The sequence below is a fragment of the Tamandua tetradactyla genome, chromosome 3, assembly GCF_023851605.1.
Source record: "Tamandua tetradactyla isolate mTamTet1 chromosome 3, mTamTet1.pri, whole genome shotgun sequence".
In the NCBI taxonomy this organism is placed as follows: Eukaryota; Metazoa; Chordata; class Mammalia; order Pilosa; family Myrmecophagidae; genus Tamandua; species Tamandua tetradactyla.
In genome coordinates, this window is record NC_135329.1 from 122,657,174 (window position 1) to 122,672,841 (window position 15,668).

The 15,668-nt window shown below is 36.7% G+C and overlaps 1 pseudogene; it reads right to left on the bottom strand.

Annotated features, from left to right (window-relative positions):
- Nucleotides 1-14,697: 14,697 nt before the first annotated feature.
- LOC143675755 (uncharacterized protein C9orf85 homolog pseudogene) lies at nt 14,698-15,077 on the bottom strand (annotated as a pseudogene).
- Nucleotides 15,078-15,668: the final 591 nt, after the last annotated feature.

Below are 15,668 nucleotides of genomic sequence, written 5' to 3' on the forward strand. Positions count from 1 at the left end.
CCAAGAATATTGTTGTGATTACCTTGAATCTGTAAATCACTGTGGGTAGGATTGACATCTTAACAATATTTAGTTTTCATGTCCTTGAACACAGAATGTCCTTCCATTTATTTAGATCCTCTTTGATTTCTTTAAAGATGTTTTATAGTTTTCAGTGTATAAGTCCTTTTTAACGTTGATTAGATTTATTCATAGATATTTCACTCTTTTAGTTGCTATTATAAATGGATTTTTTTCTTGACTTCTTCAGATTGTTCATTGTTTATGTATAGACTTGTTACTGACTTTGGAGTGTTGATCTTGTCCCCCACCACTTTGCTGAAGTTATTTATTAGTTTTAGGAGGGTTATAGTGGGTTTTCTAGGATTTTCTATATATAAGATCATATAATCTGCAAATAGGGAAAGTTTTACTTCTTCCTTTCCAATTTAGATGTCTTTATTTCTTTCTCTTGCCTAAGTGCTCTGGCAAGAACTTCCAATACAATGTTGAATAACAGTGGTAACAGTGGGCATCCTTGTCTTGCCCCAGAAGTTAGAGAGAAAAGCTTTCAGTCTTTCATACTTAAGTAGGATGGTTGCTGTGGTGTTTTCACACATGCTCTCTATTATGTTGAGGAAGTCTCCCTCAACTCCCAGTGTTCTAAGAGTTTTTATCAAGACATGGTGCTGAATTTTGTGATATGCCCTTTCTGCATTGATTGATATGATCATGTGTTTTCTTCCCTTCATTTTGTTAATGTAGTGTGTTAATTAATTGATTTTCTTATGTTGAGCCATGTCACATACCATATCACTTGTTCGTGGTGTAAAATTCTTTTAATGTGCTCTTAGATTTGGTTTGCTAGTATTTTTGAGTATTTTACATCTATATTTGTAAGAGATACTGGTCTGTGACTTTCTTTTCTTGCAGTATCTTTATTTGGCTTTGGTATGAGAGTGATGTTGACCTCATAGAAGGAATTAGGGAGTGTTCCCTCCTCTTCATTTTTTTTTTTTTTTTTTTTTTTTTAAGGAAAGACAGAGAGAAGGAAGGAAGGATAGAAGGAAGGAAGGAAGGAAGAAAGGGAAACATTTTTAAACATTTTCTTGTTTTATTGTATTCTGTTTCTCCGTTTTTGTTACATGGGCTGGGGCCGGGAATCGAACCGAGGTCCTCCGGCATAGCAGGCAAGCACTTTGCCCGCTGAGCCACCGCGGCCCGCCCTCCTCTTCATTTTTTGAAAGAGTTTTAGCAGAATTGGAGTTGAGTCTTCATGGAATGTATAGTAAAATTCCCCTGGGAAGCTATCTAGTCTTGTCTTTTCATTTTTGGGAGGTTTTTTTTTTTTTTTTTTTAACTTTTTTTATTAATTAAAAAAAATTAACAAACAAAACATTTAGAAATCATTCCATTATACATATACAATCAGTAATTCTTAATATCATCACATAGCTGCATATCATCATTTCTTAGTACATTTGCACCGATTTAGAAAAAGAGATAAAAAGACAACAGAAAAAGAAATAAAATGATAATAGAGAAAAAAACTATACATACTATACCCCTTACCCCTCGCTTTCCTTTACCACTATTTCAAACTGAATTTATTTTAATATTTGTTACCCCTATTATTTATTTTTATTCCATATGTTCTACTCTTCTGTTGATATAGTAGCTAAAAGGAGCATCAGAGATATGGTTTTCACATTCACAGAGTCTCATTGTGAAAGTCATATCATTGTTCAATCATCGTCAAGAAACATAGCTACTGGAACACAGCACTACATTTTCAGGCAATTCCCTCCAGCCTCTCCACTACAACTTAAACAACAAGGTGATATCTACTTAATGCGTAAGAATAACCTCCGGGATAACCTCTCGACTCTGGAATCTCTCAGCCATTGACACTTTGCCTCATTTTACTCTTCCCCCTTTTGGTTGAGAAGGTTCTCTCAATCCCTTGATGTTAATTCTCAGCTCATTCTAGGGTTTTTCTCAGTCCTTTGATGCTGAGTCTCAGCTCATTCCAGGATCTTTGTCCCTCATTGCCAGGAAGGTCCACACCCCCAGGAGTCATGTCCCACGCAGAGAGGGGGAGGGTGGTGAGACTGTTCATCATATTGGCTGGAGAGAGAGGCCACATCTGAGCAAAAAAAGAGGCTCTCTTGGGGGTGACTCTTAGGCCTAATTTTTAAGTAGACTTGACCTATCCTTTGTGGGGTTAAGTTTCATGTAAACAAACCCCAAGACTGGGGGCTCAGCCTATAGATTTGGTTGTCCACACTGCTTGTGAGAATATCAAGAATTCAACTTGGGGAAGTTGAATTTCTCCCCATTCTCACCATTTTCCGAAGGGGGCTTGCAAATATTTTTCCAGTCACTGATCAAATCATTCTGGGATTCATCGGGGGGTCACTCTGGACAAACCAACAAAATCTCATGTGCTACCTGAGATTCCAAGTACTTATGACATTCAATCAAACTATCTAAATAAGTTATATTAGGAAATGCTCTAGTCAAAATCTAAATTTCTTAAACCACCAGTGGGTCAAGGAAGAAATTACAAGAGGAATCAGTAAATATCTCTAGGCAAATGAAAATGAAAATGAAAACACAACATATCAAAACTTATGGGATGCAGCAAAGGCAGTGCTAAGAGGGAAATTTATTGCCCTAAATGCCTATATCAAAAAAGGGCAGAAATTCAGAAATTAACTGTCCACTTGGAAGACCTGGAGAAAGAACAGCAAACTAACCCCAAAGCAAGCAAAAGGAAAGAAACAACAAAGATTAGAGCAGAAATAAATGAAATTGAGGACATGAAAACAATTAAGAAAATCAATAAGACCAGAAGTTGGTTCTATGAGAAAATCAATAAGATTGATGGGCCCTTAGCAAGATTGACAAAAAGAAGAAGAGAGAGGACGCAAATAAATAAGATCAGAAATGGAAGAGGAGACATAATCACTGACATCACAGAAATAAAGGAGATAATAACAGGATACTATGAACAACTTTATGCTAATAAATGCAACAATGTAGATGAAATGGACAAGTTCCTAGAAAGGCATGAACAACCAACTTTGACTCAAGAAGAAATAGATGACCTCAACAAACCAATCACAAGTAAAGAAATTGAATTAGTCATTCAAAAGCTTCCCAGAAAGAAAAGTCCAGGACCAGATGGCTTCACATGTGAATTCTACCAAACATTCCAGGAAGAATTAGTATCAACTCTCCTCAAACTCTTCAAAAAATTGAAGTGGAGGGAAAGCTACCTAATTCATTCTATGAAGCCAACATCACCCTCATACCAAAACCAGGCAAAGATATTACAAAAAAAGAAAACTACAAACCAAACTCTCTAATGAATATAGATGCAAAAATCCTCAACAAAATTCTAGCAAATTGAATCCAGCAGCACATTAAAAGAATTATACATCATGACCAAGTAGGATTCATCCCAGATATGCAAGGATGGTTCAACATAAGAAAATCCATTAATGTAATACACCATATCAACAAATCAAAGCAGAAAAATCACATGATCATCTCAATTGATGCAGAGAAGGCATTTGACAAGATTCAACATCCTTTCCTGTTGAAAACACTTCAAAGGATAGGAATACCAGGGAACTTCCTTAAAATGATAAAGGGAATATATGAAAAACCCATAGCTAATATCATCCTCAATGGGGAAAAATCAAAAACTTTCCCCCGAAGATCAGGAACAAGACAAGGATGTCCACTATCACCACTGTTATTCAACATCGTGTTGGAAGTTCTAGCCAGAGCAATTAGACAAGAAAAAGAAACACAAGGCATCAAAATTGGAAAGGAAGAAGTAAAACTCTTACTGTTTGCAGATGATATGATACTATACATCGAAAACACTGAAAAATCCACAGCAAAACTACTAGAGCTAATAAAAGAGTACAGCAAAGTGGCAGGTTACAAGATCAACACTCAAAAATCTGTAGTGTTTCTATACACTAACAATGAACAACCTGAGGGGGAAATTAAGAAATGAATCCCATTTACAATTGCAACTAAAAGAATAAAATACTTAAGAATAAATTTAACTAAAGAGACAAAAGGCCTATACAAAGAAAACTACAAGAAATTGTTAAAAGAAATCACAGAAGACCTAAATAGATGAAGGGCATACCATGTTCATGGATTGGAAGATTAAATATAGTTAAGATGTCAATTCTACCTAAATTGATTTACAGATTCAATGCAATAACAATCAAAATCCCAACAACTGGGCAGGCCACGGTGGCTCAGCAGGTAAGAGTGCTTGTCTGCCATGCCCAAGGACCCAGGTTCGATTCCCGGTGCCTGCCCATGTAAAAAAAAAAAAATCCCAGCAACTTACTTTTCAGAAATAGAAAAACCAATAAGCAAATTTATCTGGAAGGGCAGGGTGTCCCGAATTACTAAAAGTATCTTGAGAAAAAAACGAAGATGGAGGTCTCGCGCTGCCTGACTTTAAGGCATATTATGAAGCCACAGTGGTCAAAACAGCATGGTACTGGCATAAAGATAGATATAATGACCAATGGAATTGAATTGAGTGCTCAGATATAGACCCTCTCATCTATGGACATTTGATCTTTGATAAGGCAGTCAAGCCAACCCATTTGGGACAGAAAAGTCTCTTCAATAAATGGTGCCTAGAGAACTGGTTATCTATATGCAAAAGAATGAAAGAGGACCCATATCTCACACCCTATACAAAAGTTAACTCAAAATGGATCAAAGATCTAAACATTAGGTCTAAGACCATAAAACAGTTAGAGGAAAATGTAGGGAGATATCTTATGAATCTTATAATTGGAGGTGGTTTTATGGACCCTACACCTAAAGCAAGAGCACTGAAGAAATAAATAAATAAATGGGAGCTCCTCAAAATTAAACACTTTTTCGCATCAAAGAACTTCATCAAGAAAGTAAAAAGACAGCCTACACAATGGGAGACAATATTTGGAAACGACATATCAGATAAAGGTCTAGTATCCAGAATTTATAAAGAGATTGTTCAACTCAATAACAAAAAGACAGCCAATCTGATTACAAAATGGGAAAAAGACTTGAACAGACACTTCTCAGAAGAGGAAATACAAATGACCAAAAGGCACATGAAGAGATGCTCAATGTCCCTGGCCATTAGAGAAATGCAAATCAAAACCACAATGAAATATCATCTCACACACACCAGAATGGCCATTATCAACAAAACAGAAAATGACAAGTGCTGGAGAGGATGTGGAGAAAGAGGCACACTTATTCACTGTTGGTGGGAATGTCAAATGGTGTAACCACTGTGGAAGGCAGTTTGGCGGTTCCTCAAAAAGCTGAATATAGAATTGCCATATGATCCAGCAATACCATTGCTAGGTATCTACCCAGAAGACTTAAGCATAAAGACACAAACGGACATTTGCACACCAATGTTTATAGCAGCCTTATTTACAATTGCAAGGAGATGGAAACAGCCAAAATGACCATCAACAGACGAGTGGCTAAACAAACTGTGGTATATACATACGATGGAATATTATGCAGCTCTAAGGCAGAATAAACTTATGAAGTATGTAACAACATGGATGGACCTAGAGAACATTATGCTGAGTGAGACTAGCCAAAAACTAAAGGACAAATACTGTATGGTCTCACTGATACGAACCGACATTAGTGAATAAACTTGGAATATGTCGTTGGTAATAGAGACCATCAGAATATAGAAATAGGGTAAGATAGTGGGTAATTGGAACTGAAGGGATACAGACTGTGCAACAGGACTGGATACAAAAACTCAGAAATGGACAGCACAATACTACCTAGCTGTAATACAATTATGTTAAAACACTGAATGAAGCTGCATGTGAGAATGATAGAGGGAGGAGGGCTGGGGTCATAAATGAAATCAGAAGGAAAGATAGATGTTAAAGATCAAGATGGTATAATCTAGAAATGCCTAGAGTGTATAATAATAGTGAAATGTACAATGTACAAATTTTTAAAATCTTTTTGCATGAGGAAGAACAAAGGAATGTCATTATGCAGGGTGCTGAAAATAGATGATAATTAATACTTTAAATTGTCACCTTATGTGTGAGACTAAAGCAAAAAATGCTTATTTTGGGGAGGTTTTTGATTACTGAGTCAGTCTCTTTACTAATAATCACTTTGTTGTGATGTTCTATTTCCTCCCGAGTCAGTGTAGGTAGGTTAAGTGCTTTTAAGAATTTGTCTGTTTCATCCAGGTTATACAATTTATTAGCATAGAGTTGTTTATAGTATTCTCTTATGGTCCTTTTTTTTGAAGCAGGGTCAGTAATAATGTCCCTGTTTTCATTTCTAATTTTCATTTGTATCCTCCCTCTTTTTTTTTTTTCTTTTGTCAATCTAGTAAAAGCTTGTCAAATTTGGTGATCTTGTCAAAGAATCAACTTTTGGTTTTGTTGATCCTTTCTATTGCTTTTTGTTGTTGTTATTCTCTGTTTTATTTATCACTACTCTAAATCCTTGTTATTACCTTCCTTCTGCTAGCTTTGGGTTTACTTTGCTCTTCTTTTTCTAGTTCTTCTAGTTTGGAGATGAATGGGAAGTCTTTCCTCTTTTGCAGTGTAAGAATTTAGAACTATAAATTCTTCTCAGCACTGCCTTTGTTGCCTCCCATAAGTTTTGGTATGTTGTATTTTCATTTGCATTTACCTCAAGATATTTCCTAATTTCCTTTGTGATTTCCTCTTTAACCCACTGGTTGTTTAAGCATGCATTGTTTGCCATCCACATATTTGTAAATTTTTCATTTCTACCTCAGTTACTGATTTCTAGCTTTATTCCATTGAAGACAGAGAAGACACATTGTACAATTTCAATATTTTTTAATTTATTGCTACTTGTTTTGTCATGTGAGATATGGTCCATCCCAGAGAATGACCCATGGACACTTGAGAAAAATGTGCATTCTGTTGTTGTTGGGTGGAGTGTTTTCTATATGTCTTTTAGGTCCAGTTGATTTAGAGTATAATTTAAGTCTCATATTTCCTTATTCATCTTCTGACTAGATGTTCTATCCATTATTGAGGGTGGTATATTAAAATTTCCTATGATTAATGTAGAACTATCTGCTTCTCTCTTCAAATCTGTCATTATTTGCTTCTTATATTTTGGGGCTCTGCTATTAGGGGCATATATGCTTATAATTGTTATATCTTCCTGTTGAATTGACCCCTTTATCAGTAAATATGACTTAAAGTCTGTTTTATCTGCTATTAGTACAGCTACTCTTTGGCTACTACTTGCAAGGTATATATTTTTCCACCCTTGAATTTAAGATAAGACTCTTGAAGACAGCATAGAGTTTTTTTTTTTCATCCTATCTGCCTATGCTAGTTTGAAACTGTTATGCACCCCAGAAAAAAAAAAACAAACTTTTTTTCCAATCCTGATCAAATCTTGTGGGGGGAAACCATGTTACTTTAATCCTGATCCAATATTGTAGGGTGGCAACCTCTTGATTAGGTTGTTTTCATGGAGGTGTGATGGACCCAGTTTATATGTGACCTTTTGATTAGATGGAGCTGTGTCTCCACCCATGAAAGGTGGGTCTTAATTAGTTTACAGGAGTCCTTTAAAAACATTTTGGAGAAAGCTCAGACACAGACATTTGGAGAGTTTACATAGACACAGATGTTTGGAGATGCAGAAGAAAATGCCAGAAGGACCTATAGGATCTGTGAGAGCCATGTGAAACCAGAAACCAGGAGAGGAGCCCAGCAAATGTTTCCATGTGCCTTTCCATGAGATGTTAAGCAAGCCATGTGCTGACTTGAAAGGATGTGTGTCCCTTAGGATACATCAACTCCCTGGAGATGTGATTTAATCAAGAGTAGTTGTTAAGATGGATTAGGTGACAACATGTCCCCACCCATTTGGGTGGGTCTTGATAAGTTTCTGGAGTCCTATAAAAGAGGAAACATTTTGGAGAATGAGTGATTCAGAGAGAGCCACAGAAGAATGACTTAGCCATGAGAGCCCACAAGCCAGCGACCTTTGGAGATGAAGAAGGAAAACACCACCTGGGGAGCTTCATGAAACCGGAAACCAGGAGAGAAAGCTAGCAGATGATGCCTTTGCTCACCATGGGCCCTTCCAGCTGAGAGAGAAACCATGACTGTGTTCACCATGTGCCTTCTCAGATGAGAAGAGACACTGAACTTCATCGGCCTTCTTGAACCAAGGTATCTTTCCTGGAAACCTTTGATTGGACATTTCTATATACTTGTTGTAACTGGGACATTATCTCGGCCTTAGAACTGTAAACTTGCAACTTATTAAATTCCTCTTTTTAAAAGCCATTCCATTTCTGGTATGTTGCATTCCAGCAATAAGCCAGAATCCAGAGTTTTACCCTGAAGAAGCTAAGTTTTACCCCACAGACACTTGGAGAGGAAGTCACTAGAATCAGAAGCACAAAGCATAAATCAGAAGCAAGGACTTCAGACACCAGCCACGTGCCTTCCCAGCTGACAGAGACATCCTGGGCTTCATTCAGTCTTTCTTTGGAGTCAAGGGTACTTTCTCTGGATACACTAGCTTGGACATTTTTATGGCCTTAGACCTGTAGACTTGTAACTTATTAAATCCCCTTTATAAAAGTCAATCCATTTCTGATATATTGCATTTCAACAGTTTCAGCAAATCAAGACACTGTCAATCTCTGCCTCTTGACTGAAGAGTTAAATCCATTTACATTTAAAGTCACTGCTGATAGTTCAGAACTTTCTTCTGCCATTTTGCTAATCAGCCTTTTTAAGGCTTCTACCTTTTTTGACCCTTATATTAGTCAGGGTTCTTTAGGGAAATAGAACTGACAGGATATATCTGTGAATATTATAAGATCTTAATAAAAATTATCTCACTTGACTGTGGGGATGCACAAGTCCAAATTCCATTGGGCAGTTCACAGGCTGTGAACTCTGATGAAGAATTTTGGTGAATTCCCCAGGAGAAGCTGGCTGGCTGAAGTTGAAATGGAAATTTTCTCTTTTGACTGCTGAAACAATCACTTCTTTAAAGCCTTCAACTGATTGTATGACACATCTCTCATACTTGAAGACTAGCTCCTCAGTTGATTATAGGTCTTATCAGTTATGCAATCAACTTATGATGATTATGTCCACAAAATGTCCATACCAGTAACATTCAGTACAGTGCTTGCTTAACTAAACAACTGGTCACGATCACCTGGTCAAGGTGATGCATGATCTTAACCTTCAAAACCATAAATTCTTCCATTTGTGCCTACTTTCATATTTATTAGAATTTTTGTGTTGTACCATATCGAATCTCTTCTCTTTTTGGTCTGGATATATTTTTCATATATTTTATTTATGGTTACCATATTAAAAATTAACATCCTTAATATATAACAGTCATATTTGGTTTAATACCAACTTGACTTCAATAGCATATACATACACTTTTCCTATAACCCTTTATCCCCCCACCTTCTTTCATACTTGTTACCATAAATATCTCTGTATATTTTATGTTCAAAACCACAGATTAATCAGTACTCTTTATGCATTTCCATTTTGGCACTTGTAGGAAGTAAGAAGTAAGTAATGTAATGGTACAATACAATTATACTGGCATATATAATTACCCAAATGGCTACCTGCACTGGAGATCTTTATTTCATTATGCTGCTTTGAACCACTGCCTAATGTCCTTTCTTTTCCTGAAGAACTCCCTATAGCATTGTTTGTAGGGCAGGTCTTCTAGTGGTGATGAAATCCCTCAGCTTTTGTTTTTCTGAAAATATCTTAATTTCTCCCTCATTTTTGAAAGAAAGTCTTGCCACATATAAAATTTTTGGTTGGCACTTGCTTCCTTTCAGCACTTTAAGTATTTCACCATACTGTCATTTTGCCTGCATGGTTTCTGACGAGATCAGCACTCAATCTAATTGGGGCTCCATCATATGTAACATGTTGCTTTTCTCTTGCAGCTTTCAGAAATCTTCCTTTGTCCTTTGCATTTGATAGTATAATCAATATATGATGGGTGCATTTTTCTTCATATCTGTTCTGTTTGGTGTTCTCTGGGCTTCTTGGAAATGCATATTCACATTTTTTCCTAAGTTTGGGTAGTTCTCTGTCATTATTTCTTTGAATATTCCTTCTGCTCTTTTTTTCTCTCTCTTCTCCTTCTGGGACTCCCATAATACCTATATTGGTATGGCTGACAGTGTCCTCGAGTTGTCTTTGACTATTTTAACATTTTATGATTCCTTTTTCTCTCTGCTTCTCAGCCTGACTCATTTCAATCATCATGTCTTCAAATTTATTAATTCATTCTTCTGCCAGCTCCAATCTTCTCTTGAAATCCTTCTGGGATTTTTTCATTGCAGTTGTTGTAATGTTCAACTCTAGTAGTTCTGTCTGATTCCTTTTTAAAATTTCTACCTCTTTACTCAAATTCTCATATTGTTCATTCATTATTTTTCTGATATCTTTTAGTTCTTTGTCTGTATTTTTCTTCATCTCTCTCCTTGACCAGTTTTAAGGTCATTTTTTAAAAAGTCTCGGTTGGTATGTCAATTTTCTCATCTTCTTCACTTGTTTTTTGTTGTTGTTGTTGTTGTTTTGGCTTTTACAAAGGGGATTTATTGGGCTAAAAATTTAGTTCTAGGCCATGAAATTGTCCAAATTAAGGCATCAACAAGAGGATACCTTCACTTAAGAAAGGCCAATTGCTGAGCATTGAAGAAATAAATAAATAAATGGGAACTCTTCAAAATTAAACACTTTTTGTGCATCAAATAACTTCATCGAGAAAGTAAAAAGACAGCCTACACAATGGGAGACAATATTTGGAAATGATATATCAGATAAAGGTCTAGTATCCAGAATATATAAAGAGATTGTTCAACTCAACAACAAAAAGATAGAAACCCAATTACAAAATGGGCAAAAGACTTGAACAGACACTTCACAGAGAAGAAACTATAAATGGCCAAAAGGCACATGAAAAGATGCTCAACTTCCCTGGCTATTAGGGAAATGTAAATCAACAACACAATGAGATGTCATCTCACCCCCACCAGAATGGCCATTATCAATAAAGCAGAAAATGACAAGTGCTGGGGAGGATGTGGAAAAAGAGACACACTTATCCACTGTTGGTGGGAATGTCAAATGGTACAACTGCTGTGGAAGATTTCCTCAGGAAGTTAAGTATAGAATTGCCATATGACCTGGCAATACCATTTCTAGGTATCTACTCAGAGGACATGAAGGCACAGACACAAATGGACATTTGCACACAATGTTTATAGCAGCATTATTTACAATTGCCAAGAGATGGAAACAGCCCAAATGTCCATCAACAGATGAGTGGCTAAACAAGCTGTGGTATATACATATGATGGAATATTATGCAGCTGTAAGACAGAATAAAGTTATAAAGATTGTAACAACATGGATGGACCTTAAGGATACTATGCTGAGAGATTTTAGTCAGAAATTAAAGGACAAATACTGTATGGTCTCACTGAAATGAATTATCATTAATGAATGAACTTGGAGAATTTCAGTTAAGAACAGAGGTCATCAGGAGATAGAAATAGGGTAGATATTGGGTAATTGGAACTGAAGGGATACAGATTGTGCAATGGACTGATTGTAAAAATTCAGAAGTGGATAGCACAATACTACCTAACTGTGATACAACAATGTTAAAACACTGAATGAGCCTGAATGTGAGAATGTTGGAGGGAGGAGGCCTGGGGGAACAAATGAAATCAGAAGAAAAGATAGATGATAAAGACTGAGATGGTATAATCTAGGAATGCCTAGGGTGTATAATGATAGTGACTAAATGTACAAATTTAGAAATGTTTTGCATGAGGAAGAACAAAGGAATGTCAACAATGCAGGGTGTTGAAAATAGATGGCAATTAATATTTTAAAACTTTAACTTATGTGTGAGACTAAAGCAAAAACATATTTATTTGGTAGAAAATTTATATTTTGACTAGTGCATTTCCTAATATAATTTATGTGGACAGCTTAATTGAACACCATAAGTACATGGAAACTTAAGTAGGGCATGAGATTTTGTAGGTTTGTCCAGAGTGATGTCTTGACAAATCCCAGAAGGATTTGAACAATGAATAAAAAAGTATTTGCAAAGCCCCCTTGGGGAAATGGTGAGAAAGAGGGAAAATTCAACTTCCTCAAGTGGAGAATTCTTGATATTCTCACAAGCAGAGGGAACAGCCAAAGCAATAGGCTGAGCCTTCAATCTTGGGGTTTGTTCATATGAAACTTAACCCTACAAAGGATAGTCTAAGCCTACTTAAATTTAGGCCTAATTGTCACTGCCAAGAGAACTTCTTTTGTTGCTCAGATGTGGCCTCTCTCTCAGTCAACATGACAAGCAAACTCACTGCCCTCCTCCTCTCTACTAGAGACATGACTCCCAGGGGTGTGGACTTTCCTATTTGCAACATGGGACAGAAATCCTAGAATGAGCTGGGACTCAGCATCAAGGGATTGAGAAAACCTTCTCAACCAAAAGGGAGGAGAGAGACATGAGACAAAATAAAGTGTCAATGGCTGATAGATTCCAAACAGAGTCGAGAGGTTATCCTGAAGGTTATTCTTATGGATTAAATAGATATCACCTTTTTAGTTAAGGTGTAGCAGAGAGGCTGTAAGGAACTGCCTGAAAATGTAGAGCTGTGTTTCAGTAGCCCTGTTTCTTGAAGATGATTGTATAATGATAGAACTTTTGCAATGTGACTGTGTGATTGTGAAAACCTTGTGTCTGATGTTTCTTTTATCTACCTTATGGACAGATGAGAAAAACATATGGATTAAAATAAATAAATAATAGGGGGAACAAATGTTAAAATAAATTTAGTAGATTGAAATGCTAGTGATCAATGAAAGGGAGGGTAAGGGACATGGGAAGTGTGAATTTTTTTCTGTTTTCTTTTTATTTCTTTTTCTTAACTGATGCAAATGTTCTAAGAAATGATTATGATGATGAATATACAACTATGTGATGAAAAAAAGAATGTTCATATTGTATGTTGATTGGTTTTATTAATAAAAATTTAAAAAGAAAGACCGATTGTATCTAGGTTCCTCTGTTACATGGCAAGCACGTGGTGGCATCTGCTGGCCCTCTCTCCCAGTTTCTGATTTCAAATCAGTTCCTGTTTCCAGTGGCTTTATCTCTATGTGGGTCCTCACTTAGCTTTGACTGGACAGACTCTGGGTTTCATTTCTTAGCTGAGCATCTCCAAACATCTGTGCTGATTTCATCTCTAGGTGCTCTGTGTTGGCTCTGAGTTCTCTCTCATAAAGGACTCCAAGAAAGAATTAAGACCTTGATTGTGTGGGTCACATCTTCATGGAAACAACCTAATCTAACCTAATCTAAAGGTCCCAGTCACGATAGGTCTGCATCCATGTGATTGGACCAGAAGAACATGGCTTTTGGGGGGGCACATAACAGTTTCAAACCAGCACAGATAGTAATGGTATTTATATTTACCCCTTCCTGAAGTTCTTTGTTCCTCCATGCAGCTTTGATCTATTGTCAATTGCCCTTTCCTTTCAACCTGCCAAACTCTTTTCAGTATCTCATGTAGGGATAGTCTAATGACATACTCTCACAGCTTCTGTTTCTCTGAAATTGTTTTAATCACTCCCTTATTTTTTAAAGTTTTGCCAGATATAGAATTCTTGTTGGCAATTTTGCTTTCAGCATTTTAAATGCATCACCCCACTGCTTTCTTGCCTCTGTGGTTTCTAACTAGAAATTAGCATTTAATTTTATTGTGGCTCCCTCATAAGTGGCACGTTGCTCCCTCTTGTGGCTTAAAAAAAATTCTTTTTATCGTTGTCATTCTAGAGTTGGATTATAATAAACTGTGGTGTGAGTTTATTTGGGTGTATCCTATTTGGAGTTTGTTGTGTGTTTTGGCTGCACGTATTCATGACTTCTGTTAAATTTGCAAAGTTTTCAGCCACTGTTTCTTCTAATATTCTCTCTCCTCTTTCTATTTCTTCTCTCTTCTTTGGGACTCCTATAATGCATGTATTGTTACACTTGATGATAGTCCACATGTTCTTCAGTCTCTGCTCACTTTTCTTTATTCTTTCTACTTCTCAGACTGAATTAATTCAATTGGCTTATCTTCAAGTTCTCTGACTGATTCAATCTTCCCCACCCAGTTCATGGCAACTCCTATCTTTTCAATGGTTCAAGTAAAAAACCTTGATGGCACCTTCGACCACACTTTTTCTCTTTTACTCTGCATCCAGTTCATCAGGAAAGTCTCTGGGCCCTACCTTCAAAACATACCCACCATCTGATTAATTCTTGCTATCCCATGATGCTGCTCTGTTGCAAGTGTCATTTTTTCCCTGCATTACTGAGGAGACCTCCTCACTTCCACCCTTGTCTTTCTACTGTCCATTCTTATCACAGCAGCCAGAAAGATGCCTTTAGAAGGTAAGAAATTCCTGAGAAATAACAACTTATCAAGCTGACACAAGAAGAAATAGAAAACTTATGCAGTCATATCTATTTAAGAAATTGTATCTGCAATTAAAACAAACCTCAAAGGGGAAAAAAATTTTGCCAAGAATTTCATGTTCTCAGACTGATGTTTAATACAGTTCATTAATACACTTGATTGTCTTCTTCTGTATCATCTAAATCAATATCAAAATCTAAATCACCATCACTTTCCTTTTCATTTCATCTGCAGCTTCTTCTACAGTTGGAGCATAGATTATTTTTAATATTTTCTGGTTCTTTATTAAATGGAATGACAATGTCTTCTTTCTTTCCACATTTAGCACAAACTTCAAGTTCACAGGCACAAGCTCTACATATTAAGTGATAGGAATCCTTTGCTATCTTTTGTAAACATTTAACACTTGGTCTGAACACTCTTATCAAACTTATCATTTTTTTAAAGTAAAGGTATTCTGGTGTCTCTGAGGCCTGGAATGAGTCACATTTCTTTTCTGGGAGCTCACCTCTTCAAGCCAGATCATGAAATCTTCATTTGTTCTCTGGAGTTTTATCCTCTTCCTTTGGATGGGCCATCATTTCCTGTTTCTTTATCTTGTACTCTTCTGTTGCATACTATCCATTTTAATATTTTAGAGTGTTAACCTGAGATGTATTCCCTGAGATGTCTGTGATTTTGTTTGTTTTATAACCATCTGTTGATAGGACAGAGATTTTCTTGAGTTTCAGCCTCCTATCAGAGTGGTTTGCTCAAGGCAAATGTGGTGAGCAGGGTCCTTACTGTCTTTTCTGGCCTGAGTCTCATTCTGGGTGTATGCTTGTAGTTGTTTTGGAGATCCCCTGTTTATAGGAGCTTGAAAAAGCCCTATATTTTCCAGGAGACAGACTTTCCTCTCCCAGGTGTTTAAAGCAGGCAAGAAGACCTTGTCCGGGACTGTCAGCCTCTGTAGGTTATTTGGTTTTCTTCAACTGCTATAGCATGGATAGCAAATTCTGGGAGGGGGGCACATCAGAGAAGAGTTTCCCATATTAGTCTTTCCCAACCAAAACGGGGCCAGGTCCCATGAAGGTGGTGCCGACTAGCCCCAAAATGCCCTCTGGAGGAGACAGGAGTA